The sequence below is a fragment of the Mustela putorius genome, unplaced genomic scaffold, assembly GCF_011764305.1.
Source record: "Mustela putorius furo isolate JIRA1106 unplaced genomic scaffold, ASM1176430v1.1 tig00000129_pilon_pilon_pilon, whole genome shotgun sequence".
NCBI classification, from domain to species: Eukaryota; Metazoa; Chordata; class Mammalia; order Carnivora; family Mustelidae; genus Mustela; species Mustela putorius.
Genome location: NW_025421290.1, coordinates 6,896,947 through 6,911,944, shown reverse-complemented (window position 1 = coordinate 6,911,944; position 14,998 = coordinate 6,896,947). Strand labels below are relative to the sequence as shown.

The window sequence follows — 14,998 nt, the reverse complement described above, 5'->3', positions numbered from 1 at the left end:
GCACTAACTCCAAGTGGCCCCTTTCATCAGTTTTAAAGACGTGGCTGTCCCTGACACAACTCCTGGGAGAGCCCGCCCTTCCTTCTTTCCTAACGGAGTCTATTACTCACGGCATCATTTGATGAGCCTACAGGTTTTGTTGACTGAGACTATCTCTGACGAGCTGCTGAATCTAGAATTCTAAGCATTTTGTCTTCTCCAGAACTCCTTTTAAATCATGAACAATTTATGGAGGACAGCACTGTGTTTTTTTTGTTGGTTGTTGCTTTGTTTTGGTGAAGGAAAAACCCCCAGTGCATCATGCTAGAGTGTAGCTCGTGTCCTCATGGTCCAGCCTGCCAGAGCCCTGGGCTCTTCTACATCACCTTTCTTTGTCCCCAGGCATGGGCCTTTAAGACACAGAGACCCAGGGAGACAGGCTTTTAGAGTCTCATGTGAGCCCTTCCTTAGAACACTTCTATTAACAAAATCCTAAAAAAAATCAATGGATTCCTGTCTCCCCACCCGTTATGTGTTATCATCCTTCTCAAATTAACCATGGAATCGATGGGCAAGCGGGCCCTCAGGCCCTCATCATGAACTTGACTGCATATGAAATGAATTTGAAAATTCCATTTATTAAAACAAATACATTGTCCATGTGGGATGAAAATGTGCACATCACATTCAGGTTTTCCTGCTTTAACATTCCTGTATTTCCCTCTCTTTGAAAGACACACTCCACAGATCTTATATAGGAAAAAATGTGAACAATCCTTGGGTTTGGAAAACATTAATGATATGTAACAATTCACCATTGCCAGGAGCAGCTTGAAGCAAACATTTGAAAACAAAAACAGAAGCAAAAACAAGAAAGCTACAAAAATCTAAGACAGCATGCTCGATTTCCCCAAATCCCATTTGTGAATAGGAGTATCTCGAGAAATGGTTTTTAATTTTTCCTGGGTAAGCCATCTCTTTCAAATATTATTATAAAAATTAACATTGGATCAAGGTACTGTTTTGGAACCTCTAATTTAAATTAAATTGTTCTTGGTTTAAAGTAAGAAAGAAAAGAAAAGAAAAAGAAAGGGAGGGAGTAAGGAAGGAAGGAAGGAAGGAAGAATAAATAAATAGAGTTAATACTGAAGACAAAGCAAGATTTTTTTTTTCTTAATGTGAGGGTTATTGTTAGTTTAAGCTAACTGCATGACAGATTTCCATTACTACCCAATACGTTATATACAGAAATTAGGGCCCTGAAAAATTAAGTTAATATTTCCTATTAGTTACTCCTTAAGATAAAATTATGCTGGTGGACATGATTGTTGAATCTCGAACAGAATTAAAGCTCTTTAGAGGTATAAGTCATCAAAAGATTTCTTTTCCCCTTAACAAGTAAAAATACCAATAAGCAAAAACTCATATAAAGACTGACTTTATAGTACCATAGTACAGGACACGGAAGTTATGAAAAAGCCAAAACATTTTCCTTAAACTTAATTTCAGATGGGCTGTGTATTTTCTGCTTTTCCTCTTTTGTAAACAAGGTCACAAGTTTGGAACTTCCTTACCTTTTAATTACCAGAGCCATATTACAGTGCTTTCTTCAAGTTTTAATTCCATTTTAATTGCTCCAAAGATCAAGATTTACCTAAAAACATAAGCATCCCTCTAAGAAAAATAAATGGTGTGGATTATGAAAATCCTTGGGGTCTTACAATGACGCTTTAATCACCATCAAAAGGTGCTTTATTCACACTAGTTTTTAGGTGACCACATACTCAATTCCTGTTTTGGATAATTTTTTAAATGTGATATGGTTTTAGCTGATTCCACAGTATTATGAAGCTAATGGTACAACACTGTATATAGTTTAATGAATACTTGGCCAGGGTCTTCCCACTAAATCTTCATTAGTGTCTCTCTGACTGTAACAACATCGCAAGGTTTGAACAGAAGTACCCGGTTGTAGAAGTAGAGTCATACATTTTGCAAGTATCTCAGCATTCCTTTGCCCCTGCCCCAGTTGGATATATTTATTTTTTTTTACCATCATGCCCTTAAAAAGGAGCTAAGGAAAACATTTACTAACTCTTTCTAAATCTGTCCTTGGCCTACTAAGTTTTTATATCTTCTCTTTTCCTTCCTCACCTTTTTTTTTTTTTTTTAAACAGAAGGAAGAGAAGGGAAAGAGAATAGAATTAAATTGGATATGGTCTTTTGCAATTCCAAAGTAAACAGCGAGCTGTAAGACCGGTCCTCTTTCGCGTGGGAATGGCACAGGAAAAAGTGATACAGGTTTCCAGTACCTTCCCTGGCTGATGAAGGCTAGAGCTGAAATGAAAAATCAGTTTCAATATCACCTCTCAGGAAGAGAGAGCTCTAGCTAGAAGGAAGTTGTAAAGAAAGACTGAGAGACTCTAACGAACAAGATGGAGAATAAAACCAGAAAAGGCTCTTTTGAGAAATTGGGGGAGTGAAAAACAAAGACTATCCCAGTGGCAAGAGAGAGCCAGAATCCCTTCTGGTGGTGCTGGTGGGCCCCTACCTGCCTCCTTCTCCCTGGCAGGTGAACAGCCGGGATTCTGGAGAATGGGTCTTCTCTCGAGCCATTGGTTTATTTCTCCTGATATTTGAACGAACAGAAAGTGTTCTTTCAATCTAAAATTTCCACAATGCAGGGAAAGATGAAATTGGCTCTTACTCTATGACAAAAAGGCCTCCTCACTGATGGTGAATCCTTCCTTCCTTCTCCTGCCCGTTGGTTCCTGTGCTGCCCTGGATCCTAGATACAATCAAAATGCTTTGGATTCTGGAAAATACGTTGAAGAGGCGTTTAAGCCACCGTGAACTCAGAGGTATTTTAGGCATGGCTAAGGCTCTGAAGTCATCTCAATTTTCAAGACACTGAGTTTGTTCTTCTCCAGCTTCTTTTCCTTCTCATTCCTGTTCCAAACTTGAGTAAAACAACAAACCTTCTGAATGGATGTAACATAGGGACATTTTCATGCAGTATTACTAAAAAATCGTCACAAATATATGAAAGCACCAGTCACAACACATGATTTACTTTTACTTGCAGAATCAAAGCTATCATGTACAAATGTTAAGAATGGTGATAAGAGAACACAGACAACTGGGCATTTTTTGTTGTTAATCACCATGAGGGCAAACCACGGGGAACAGCTCCCTAAACACTTGGGTGCTCATCCTTGGAGTTCAGTCTTGTAGATAATCCAGTCTTCGCTCTGCACTACTCTAACCGGAAGGGGTGGGAAGGAGAGGCAGGAGAGAAGGAAAAAAGAAAAAGGCACAAAGACTAAACATCAATGCCATTAAACCAAACCGCGGCTACACTGGACAATTCAGCTTATCAAAGGGTATTCTAAAGGCAATATTCATTCCAAGAAGGTCATACATATCTTAGCTCAGTACAGCTGTCTGTTTTTATTTTTATTTTTTTAAATATGAAGCAGAAACATAAGGTTTGGGAAGGGATAGCAGAAAAGAAATGAGGCGGATTTTATCTTTACATATTCCCCTCCTCCAGGCAGTTCTGCAGATAATCAGATCTCTTAACTCAGGATGTGGTTTGGCTTTCATTCTCATCAAGGGGACCGGTTCTTTAAACATGCATAGCCTGGAGTTTCCAGGATGGTTCTCCTCCCTCTCTTTAAATGCTGTGGACTAGAAAGGCGCCCACTTTGCTAAAAACTCAACATCAGTGTCCCAGGAGCCCTGAGGCTCTACAGGCTCCTCGCGACGACTTAAAGGATGGCGCAGAAAAACTTCTTCTCCCTAAATGGGTTTTCTGAAGCCGGGACGGGGGTCAGCAGGGGGTCTTCCTTGGCATGAGCCTCGCAGTAGGCCATCAAGTCTGCGGCGGCCTTGGATACCTGAAGAGGAGGACAAAAACAACCCGACCTTAAGAGGAAGCATTTGTGGAAGCAATCCAGGCATGCGCAGGCAGCCAGGGCCGACTTCTGAGTCTAGTTGTCCCACCCCTCCATCCCCCAAGGACTTGGGCTCAGCTCTGTGGACTGCGCAGGTCACTAGCTCATGGGAAAATGAGGCGGTGGGGGGAGAGGGAAGAGGCGCTCAAACTCCTTAGGGCCTCGGTTTCCTTCTCTGCAAAGAAGCGGGTTGGTGATCTTGATTCACGTGGCTGTCTCTGGCAGTTAAGGGACTAGGGCGAGGTGAGTGAGGCTCTTAGAGCACAAACGGAATGGGGTGCTCGCTGTTAGGGTCACGTGAGGCTCAACCCTGCATTTGCACAGTCCAGACAATGCAGGTCTCCATACATTTTGTGGCTTCTTACCCACTTCACCCTAGTCCCAGCCCTGACTGCAAGGGTTAAAGGAGATAATCCATGCAAATTGCTTAGTTTCCACACATGGGAAGGGTGAAGCCATGTTAATTTCCTTTTTATTTTTATTTATGCATTTTTATGTATGTATGTATGTATTTTAAAATTGTATTTATTTGACAGAGTGAGTGCACAGGGCTGGGGGCAGGGCGGGCAAGGGCAGAGGGAGAGGAAGAAGCAGACTCCCCGCTGAGCAGGGAGCCCCTTGCGGGGCTCCATTCCAGGACCCCAGGATCATGACTTGAGTGGAAGGCAGATGCTAACTGACTGAGCCTCCCAAGCTCAGTTTTCATATATTACATCATTGCATATAATTTATTAAACATCTGAAATATATATTACTTCAGTCTGGCACTGAATCCTGTAGGGAGGAGTCCCACTGCAAGGCTGGTCAGTGATTTCAGTGATGCAGCCATTTCTCACTTTTCTGTAGCTTTGTCTTGGGAATGGTCTGGAATACCTTCCTTCAACCAGCCTTCAGAATGGCAAATTTTCACTACTCGAGGATAGACTTGATTTGGGAAAATAAACCAGAGGTCAATTTTAACTACATCTGGGGGATAGGTGAATGATCCACCTGAGGAATGTCAATTTGGGTTCAAAAACCATAAAGTTAAGAGTCACTTTCTCACATGACATACTTGCTCTGGAGATTATTCCAAGAGCTTTTAACATCACTGTACTCCTATGATAGCCTTTCAAAGTGACTGCCAAAAGGATAGTCCTCTGTAATAGTGGAATGGATGATACCATTGCTTAAAAAAAAAAAAAAAATTCACTGCCCCACCCTACAGGTGGATTACACAGACCCACAAAATGACGTCAGACTTGCTCTGCTAATGAGATGTGAGAGAAGTGATGTGGGTCACTTTGGGGCGGAAGCATCAAGACCCAGTGCATCGTTTGCTAAGCTCTTTCTCTCTGCCAAATTGTCCAACTGAATAATATACTGAGAACCACTTTAATGGATTTGGAGGTTTTAACAAAAGTCACAGTGGCCACACCCTTGATTTGGTCCTTGCCTTATGGCTGAGTTGATTCGAGCTGTGTCACTTAAAGGCCTTTCAATTTTATGGTTTACTGCTTTCATCTTCCAACCCTGTAAGTCTTTTCGAATTTTCAGACTCTCTGTACCTTTCATCACAGGCCAGATAGAGGCAATATTCTGGACAGAGGCTACTGCCTCTGCCAGGGTCCCTGCTCAGAGTGGCATGGCGTGGAGTGGCAGATAATCCATAAAGGGCATGTGGTGGGAGTAAGAAGTAGATCTTTGTTATTGTAAGCCCTTAAGAATGGGAGGAGAGGACCTTTTTGTTACTGTAACAAAACCTAGTCGACTCTGACTGATATAAAGAGGTATAGGTATTAGCATATCTGTTAGTCTCTTCGGTCTGCCTTAACGAATTGTCACAAACTGGGTGACTTAACACAACAGAAATTTATTCTCTGACAGTGCTAAAGACTGGAAGTTCAAAATCAAGGTTTCAGTAGGATTGGTTCCCCCTTGAGGCCAAGGAGAATCTGTTTCATGCTTCTTAGCTAGCGCCTGGTAGTTTGCAACAATCCTTCGTGTCCCTTTTCTTATAAACATGCCACTCCAACCTCTGCCTGTATCTTCACATGGCCTTCTGTCCTGTGTGTCTCTGTCCTCCCTTGGCATTCTCTTCTTTGTGCCCAAATTTCCTACCTACTAATCATTGGATTGGGGCCCACCTTAATCCAGTATGAGCTCATCTCAACGTCTACAAGTATCCTACTTCCAAATAAGATCACATTCTAAGGTTCCAGGTAGGTTTAGGGTATACTGTTCGAATGGTTGTGTAAAAGTCAGTCTCACCTTTTTAAAGATTTTTATTAACCTCTTTTCCAGCTTTATTGAGATATAATTGAATAACAGTGTGTGACTTTAAGGTGTATATTGCAATGATTTGATATATTACTGTATTATGAAACTGTGACTACAAGTTAATTAACACCTCACATAATTACCTTTTTCTGTATGTGTGTGGTGAGAACATTTCCAATCTACTCTTTTAGCAACTTGCAAGTGTATAAAACAGTATTGTTAATGATAGTCATTGTGCTGTACTTTCAGTCTCCAGAATTTATTCATCTTATAACTCAAAGTTTATAGCCTTTGACCAATATCTCCCTATATCCTCACCATCCAGCCCCTGGCAACCAGGGGCTCTTTCTATGGGTTTCTATGAGTTGGATTTTTTAGGTTTCACAGGATAGCATACAGTATTTGTCTTTCTCTGTCTGACTTATCTTACTTAGCATAGCGCCCTCAAGGTCCATCATATTGTCACAAAAGGCCAGATTTCCTTTTTCATGGCTGAATAATATTCCATTATGTGTATATAAAACATCTTCTTTATTCATTCATGCACAGATGAACTCTTAGGTTGTTTCCATCTCTTGATTACTATGAATAATGCTTCAATGAAAAGGGGGGTACAGATAACTCTCTGAAATTCTGATTTCCCTTGGCTATATATCCAGAACTGGGATAGCTGGATCATACAGTAGTTCTATTTTTAACTTTCTGAGGACCCTCCATAGTGTTTTCCATAGTAGCTGCACCATTATACATGCCACCAACAGCATATAGGGTCCCCTTTTCTCTGCATCTTCACCAACACTTGTTATCACTTGTCTTTTTGATAATAGCCATCCTAACAGGTGTGAAGTGATATTTACGAAGCTTTTGATTTGCATTCTCCTAATTAGTGTCATTGAACATCTTTTCATATCCTGATTGGCCATTTATATGTCTTCTTTGGAAAAATGTCGACTCAGTTACTCTGCCCATTTTTTTAAAAATATTTTATTTATTTATTTGACAGACAGAGATCACAAGTAGGCAGAGAGGCAGGCAGAGAGAGAAGAGGAAGCAGACTCCCTACAGAGCAGAAAGCCCGATGTGGGGCTCGATCCCAGGACCCTGGGATCATGACCTGAGCCGAAGGCAGAGGCTTTAACCCACTGAGCCACCCAGGCACCCCATACTCTGCCCATTTTTAATCAGATTTTTTTACTTACATGAATTCTTTATATATTTTGGATATTAACCCCTTACCATATATATGGTTTGCAAATATTTTCTCTTTTTCCAAAGGTTGCCTTTTCATTTTGTTGATTGTGTCTTTTGCTCTGCAGAACCTTTTAGTCTTATGTAGACCTCTGATTTGCTTTTGCCTTTGTTGCATGTATGTTTGCTGTCATCTTCAAGAAATCATTTCCAAGACCAGTGTCAAGTAGCTCACCTCCTTTGTCTTCTTCTAGGAGTTTTGCAGCTTCAGGTCTTATATTTAAGCCTTTGATCCATTTTGAGTTAGTTTTCCTCAGTGTGTAAGATGTGGATCTAGTTTCATTCTTTCACATATGATTATTCAATTTTCCCAACACCAGTTATTGAAGAGATAATCTTTTCCCTACTGAGTATTTTGGCTCCCTTATAAAATATTAGTTAATGGTATATACTGGGGTTGATTTCTTGGCTCTTTATTTGACTCCATTGGTCTGCATGTCTTTTTTTTATGCCATACTGTTTTCATTACTACAGCTCTGTAAAACAGTTTGAGATCAGGAAGTGTGATGTCTCCAGTTTTGTGCTTCTCAGGATTGTTTTGGCTATTCAGGGTCTTTTGTGGTTTCATACGAATTTTATGATTTTTTTTTCTATTTCTGTGAAAAATGCCATTGGAATTTTGATATGGACTACAGGAATATGTAGATGGTTTTGGGTAGTATGGAAATTTTAACAATATTAATTCTTCTGATCTATGAACACAGATAAGCTTTCCATTTATTTGTGTCTTAAATTTCTTTCATTGAGACCCTAGTTTTCAGTGTACAGTCCTTTCATATTCTTGGGTAAATTTATTCCAAAGTATTTTACTGTTTTTGATGCTATTATGAATGAGATTTTATATCTTGTTCTATTTCTTTTTTTTTTTTTTTGTATAAAAACACAATGGATGTCTGATGCTGATTTTTATCTTGCTACTTCACTGCTTAGCTTACCTTGTTGATTAGTTCTAAGTTTTCTTGTGTGGGATCTTTACAATTTTCTACATATGACCATATCATCTTCCAACAGAGACAATTTCACTTCTTTCTAACTTGGATGCCTTTTATTTCTATTTCTTGCCTGACTTCTCTGGCTAGGGCTCCTAGTACTATGTTGAATAGGAGAGGTAAAAGTGGGAACCCTTGTCTTGTTCCCGATTTTAGAAGAAAAGCTTTCGATCTTTCATCACTGAGGATGATGCTAGCTGTGGGCTTGTCATATATGGCCTTTATCACGTAGAGGTACATTCCTTCTATATCCAATTTATTGAATTTTTATCATGAAAGGATGTTGTATTTTGTTAAATGCTTTTTCTGCCTCTATTGAGATCATTATATTTTACCTTTCATTCTACTGATGTGATGTGTCACATTTATGGATTTGTTGCACCGTCTTTGCACCCCAGGGATAAATCCCACTTAACTTTGGGGTATGACCCTTTCAATGTGCTGTTGAATTTGGTTTGCTAATGTTTTGCAAAGAATTTTTGCGTATATTCACCAGGGATATTGGCCTGTAGTTTTAACTTGTAGTATCCATATCTGGTTTTGGTAGCAGGGTAATTCTACCCTTTTATAATGAGTTTGGGAGTACTCCCTTCTCTGATTTTGGAAGAGTTTGAAAAGGATTAGCATAAATTCTTTTTTAAATATTGGGTAGAATTCACCAGGGAAACTATTTGGTCTTGGGCTTTTCCTTCTTGGGAGCTTTTTAATTACTGATTCGATCTCTTTACTCTTTTTTGGTCTGTTCAGATGTTTTATTTCTTCATGATTTAGTCTTGGAAGGGGATATGCTTCTAGGAACTTATCCATTTCTTCTAGGTTATCCAATTTATTGGCACATAATTTTTTCATACTAGTCTCTTATGACCCTTTGTTTTTCTGTGGCATCAACTTCAATGTCTTCTTTCATTTCTGGGTTTATTTGAGTCTTCCCTCTTTTTCTTCTTAGCCTTGCTAAGGATTCATCAGTTTTGTTCATCTTTTCAAAAACCAGCGCTAGGTTTCATTGATCTTTTCTATTATTTTTCCGGTCTCTATTTCATTTATTTCTGCTCTTATCTTTGTTTCTTTCCTTCTGCTAACTTCAGCCTTAATTTGATCTTTTTAGTTCCTGAGGTCTAAAGTTAGGTCACTTAGGACAGACCGACCTTCCTTCCATCCTTCCTTTTTAATGTAGGTGAAAGGAAACTTCCCTCTTTGAACTGTTTTTGCTGCATTTCATAAATTTAGGGATGTTGTGTTTCCACTTTTTTGTTTTCAGGTATTTTTTGATTGACCTTATAATTTCTTCTTTGATCTATTGGTGTGCTGTTTCATATCACTGTGGTTGGAAAAGATTCTTGGTACAATTTCAGTCTTCTTAAATTAGCTAAGACTTATCTTGGGGCCTATTATTCATCCTATCCTGAGGAAGGTAGCATGTACACCTGAGAACATGTATGCTGCTGCTGTTGGATGGAAAATTGTGTACATGTCTTTTAGATCCATTTGGTCTATAGTATAGTTCAAGTCCAGGTCTGGTAATACTTGCTTTTTTTAAAAAAAAATATTTTATTTATTTATTTGTCAGAGAGAAAGAGAGCATAAGCAGGGGGAGCAGCAGGCAGAGGAAAAAGCAGGCTCCCCGCTGAGCAAGGTGCCTAATGTGGGACTTGATCCCAGGACCCTGGAACCTGACCTGAGCCAAAGTCAGATGCTTAGCCAACTGAGCCACCCAGGCATCCCAGGTCTGGTAATATTTGCTTAATATGTTTAGGTGTTCTTGTGTTGGGTGTATATACATTTATGATGGTTATATCCTCTTGATAAATTGACCCCTTTATCATTATGTAAGGACCTCTGTCTCTTGTTACAGTTTTTGACTTAAAGCATTGCTCTTTAATCGACACTACATCTCTTATAAAAATATTATTATGCTCCTATTATGTTTCAGATGTTGGGTTTTCTCTTTTGCTCTACACAATAATCCCGAGGTAAGAAGTGTTAAATTCCTTTCATAGGTGACAAATTAAGGCTCAGCAGATGGCTTGAGTTGTTCAATGTCATATAGCAAAGCTCTTGGCAGAAAAAGAACCGAACCCTGATGCTTTGCCATTAAGCCACAGCTATCTACATATGAGCTACTCAAATGCAGGGCTAGTTCCAAAAGCTGAAATTGAAATTCCTTGTGCATCTTTATGAAATGCTACTATGACGGAATGAAAGGAAACAGCCTGTTCTTGTCTGAGCTCCTCTAAATGAAAGCAAAGGACAGACTTTCAGACTGAATCTCAATGACTTTTTGTGTGTGTGTGCCTTTTACTTGTTTGAGCCACAGTCATTATTACTCCAAACAGGAGCTCAGCTGTAAGCAGCGAAGACTAGGCAAGAGTAATATGTAAAACTCACTTGCACCACCAGCACACACAATACAACATTCACACACAAACACAGGCATACCTCAGAAATATTGCAGGTTCAGTTCCAGACTACCACAATAAGGTGAAGACCACAATAAAATGAGTCAAATGAATTTTTCAGTTCCCCGGGGCATTTAAAAGTTATGTTTACACTATCCTGCTGTCTGCTAAGTGTGCAACAGCATGATGCCTAAGCAAACAATGTATATACCTTAATTCAAAAATATGTCATTGTTAAAAATTGCTAACCATCACCTGAACTTTCAGCAAGTCATAATCACTCATCACAGATCACCGAAACGCATCATGAAAAAGTTTAAAATATTGCAAGAATTACCAGTATGGGATACAGAAATGTGAGGGGAGCAAATGCTGTTGGAAAAATGACACAGATAGACTTGCTCAATGCAGGGTTGCCAAAAACCCTTCAATGTGTAGAAACTGCAGTATCAGAAGGGCAGCAGAGCAAAGCGCAATAAAACAAGGTCGGCTTGTGCGTGGCAGAAATTTTTTTATGAAAATCTTTTTATGACACAGAAAGTGCTATATTGGGCAAAATGAAGAGCTTAGGAGTTCTTTACATCTTAGATTTGAACACTTGATTCCAAATACGTTCTTTCTCAAAATATTTTCTGAGTTTTATCTTGTTTTCCTTAACTAGATTGCACTTCCCTGTGGATGATAGTCCAACACATTTTCAGAATCCTAGCTGTAATGAGAATAATTACAAATATTTCTCTGCCCCTGCTATATGTCAGAACTGTGCTAACGCCTTTACATATAGTATCTTATTTAATGCTTACAACAATGTTATGGGTCATAAGCTATTACTGTCCTCATCTTGAATATGTGAATTTGAGGCTTCATTAGGAAGGTGTTTGCTGTAGGTCTCACAGATCATGAGTGGGTGAGTAGGGAGTCTTAGTGTTCCTGACTTAATCCTTCTTTTCTAACCCATAGTGTCATCCTTGTCCCCTGCCTTCAATGAGCCACAGCAATGGGCAAGACTCTTTCTGACTATCCCTGCTAACGTTGTGCACACTGCATCCTTTACACTCTATATCCCTACTTCCATTAAGATTTCCCCAGTAACCCTACTCAATCTCTTTCCTGTCTTACTGCTTATTCCTCCAAAAATACCTCACATTTATCTCCTTACTGTCATTGCTGTGGTGACAACCCAAGTTTAGGTTCCCGTCTTCTTTCTCCATGTTTACGGAAATAATTTCTTAACTAAAAAGCGATTAATGTGGGTTTTCCAAGGGGTCTGCTATAAACTGAATGTTCATAGCCTCCAAAACTTATATGTTGAAACTTAACTCCCAATGTGATGGAATTTGGAGTTCTCATAAATGGGATTAGTGCTGTAAGAGAGATCACAGAGCTCCTGTGCCCCTTCTGCCATATGAGAACATAGTGCGAAGTCAACCATCTATTAACCAGGGAGCGGGCTCTCACTACACATGGAATCTGCCAGTGCCTTGATGTTGGACTTCCCAGGCCCCAGAACTGTGAGAAAAATGTCTGTTTTTCTAAGCCACCCAGTATGGTATTCTGTTACAGCAGCTCGAATGGACTAACACAGGGTCAACAGATAGAATTCAGGGGGTGATCTGGTCTGTGAATGTTGATGATAAAAGTTACATCTTTATTTTCACTAACCTCAAATAGAGATTTAGCATTTCTGTCCATTACATTCCCAGATGTAGACAACATAAACAGTAGCATTAGCAGTCCCTCTGACTTGTTTAGCCATAGAAGTCAGATAGTTCCCATCACACCATAAGTACTGTTGTAAAGATCACAACATTTCATTTATGTTCATCCACTGTATAATTATAGACTCAATATTAGGTCTTCTATAATCAGCCAATAAAGGAGTACCTATATTACTCTATCACAAATAGTTTTCTAAAAGCTATTCTGATAAACTGTATTTCAGTATGATTAACTTCCTTTGTAATTTGAAAACATTACTCTGAGAAGGAGGCCATATGCTTCAGTAGGCTGCCAAACAGGTCTAGGGCAGAAAAAAGTTTAAGAATTTCAGTTGTAAATGAATTCCCAGCTTTTACTACTGTGCCAAGAGTAGTATTTTCCATACTGCAGCTAGAAAGTTAATTTAAAAATATAAATTGGCTCATACCACTCTTACTCAAAACTACTAATAGTTTCCCATTGTACTTTGTAGAGAACCAAAACATCTTAAAACAGCCTGCATGCTTTGGGCCTGCCCATCTTTCCAATTTCATGTGTGGCATTCCTCCCTTCTCACACACACCTCCGCTAATGTTCTTTTCTGTCTCAGAGCTTCACATATACAATCCCCAGACTATTCTTTTCCTCATTTTCTCTACAGCCTGACTCCTGTTCCTTTAGGAGTCAAATGAGATATTGCCTCTTTGCAGAGTCTTCAATGACCATTTCATCCAATAATGACTTTCCTCATTATGCGCTTTCATTCCATTCTTTTCCTTTATAGGAAAACACTTCTTACAATTTATAACAACAACCATTGTTTATTTGTGTTTGATATTTGCCTTTCACTTTAGACACTATACTCTAGGAAGACAGAAACTATATCTGCTTTATCTACCACTGTGTATGATCAGTGCCAGATACACGGTAGACACTCAGATAATTCCTGAAGGAGTTCTCAAATATAATCTTATTCAACAAATATTCCATTCAACTAATATTTACTGAGTACCTAATACACCAGGCATAGGTCTGGATACTTGGAATAAGAAAGGAAGAAAATACACAAAGATTCCTGTCCTTGTAGAACTTATGTATTTTTCCAGATTTCTAATTCAGATTATGATGAAAAAAACACACACTAATTAAACTGGAAAAATATAGGAACAAGTAGTTTATAAATGTTAGGCAACAGGCAGCAGAGGATAGTGATCAGTGAGAGAAGGGAGACAACATAAGCCCCATGGCTGACCCAGCCGACTGTGTAAAAAGGGTTTTTAGGCCACGGTACAGGGAGGGGCCACCAAAATAGAGTTAAGGAATCTCCTTGAGTTGAGGAGAGAGTAACAGAGAAAAAAGAGCTTCACAGACACAGAAAGAGGGCGAGAGAAAGTGTGAGCTCTGGAGGCCTCCAGAGAATTCCTTCTGTCTTTAGTTGAATATTGATCAGCACATATATGGGAGAAAACTGCTTGAGGCTGTGCAAAAATATTCAGAAAGAGTCAAATGGAATAATCCCTGGTGATCAGACAGGGCTGGAGTAGTTTGTGCCTCCATGGGCAGAGTAGAAAGATCTTATAACACTGGAGGGTTGAATAGAGTCTTATAAGGAGTATTGCTTCAGGAGTGGTGCCAAATTGGCCTAGGTTAAAGGCTGTTACAGATCCACATGCCAATGTTCACTCGTAAGTCTTGAATAGACCAAAATGTTTCCAAGTAATTTAATCACACCATAGAACAAAACCCCCAAATATTAAAAGGAATACAAAAAAAAATTCCAGTATGCCACAATATCTAGAATCCAAGTGAAAAAAAAAAAAAAAGAATTCAGGCATATAATTAAGTGGGAAAAAAAATCTCTCCCATATAAGGAGAAGAATTACTAAAAAAAAGACCCAGAATTGACACAGATGATTAAATTAATAGATAAGGATCTTGTTAAGATAGCTATTGTAAATACTGTCCATAAAATCAAAAAGGTAAAGGAAAGCAAAACATGAAAAGAAGAGATATGGAAGATATTTAAAAGATCCAAATCAAATCTCTGAAGATAAATAATACACTGGATGGAATTACCAGCAGATTGAGATGCTGCAGAAGAAGAGATGATTGAACTTGAAGATAACAACAGGACTTCTCCAAAATGAAGTACACAGAGAAAGTAGACTGAAAGAATATGAATAGAACACCTGGGTAGACAATAACTTAAGGACCTGAATACATATATAATTGGGGTCTCTGAAGGACAGGAGAAAGATGGTGGGTGCAGAAGAAGGAAGAAACAATATCTGAAGACATAGTGGCTGAAAAATGCGTAATGGTTGATGAAAACAACAAACCCACAGGTTCAAGTAACTCAACAAAACCAAAATGAAGAAAAAGGACTCAAACTACAATGAACAGCATCATCAAATTGCTGATACAGTATTTGAATGGGAGAATAGAGAGAACAGAAAAGTACAATAGTTATAGA

At 39.0% G+C, this 14,998-nt stretch overlaps 1 long non-coding RNA gene across 4 annotated transcripts in view; it reads right to left on the bottom strand.

Annotated features, from left to right (window-relative positions):
- Window positions 1–597: 597 nt before the first annotated feature.
- GNG2 overlaps window positions 598–14,998 on the bottom strand; it is a 114,702-nt gene continuing 100,301 nt past the window's right edge. For all 4 annotated transcript variants that reach the window (XR_006603483.1, XR_006603484.1, XR_006603480.1 and 1 more), the window contains one exon: window positions 598–3,878. This is a non-coding gene — a long non-coding RNA (G protein subunit gamma 2). The remainder of the gene's footprint in view (window positions 3,879–14,998) is intronic.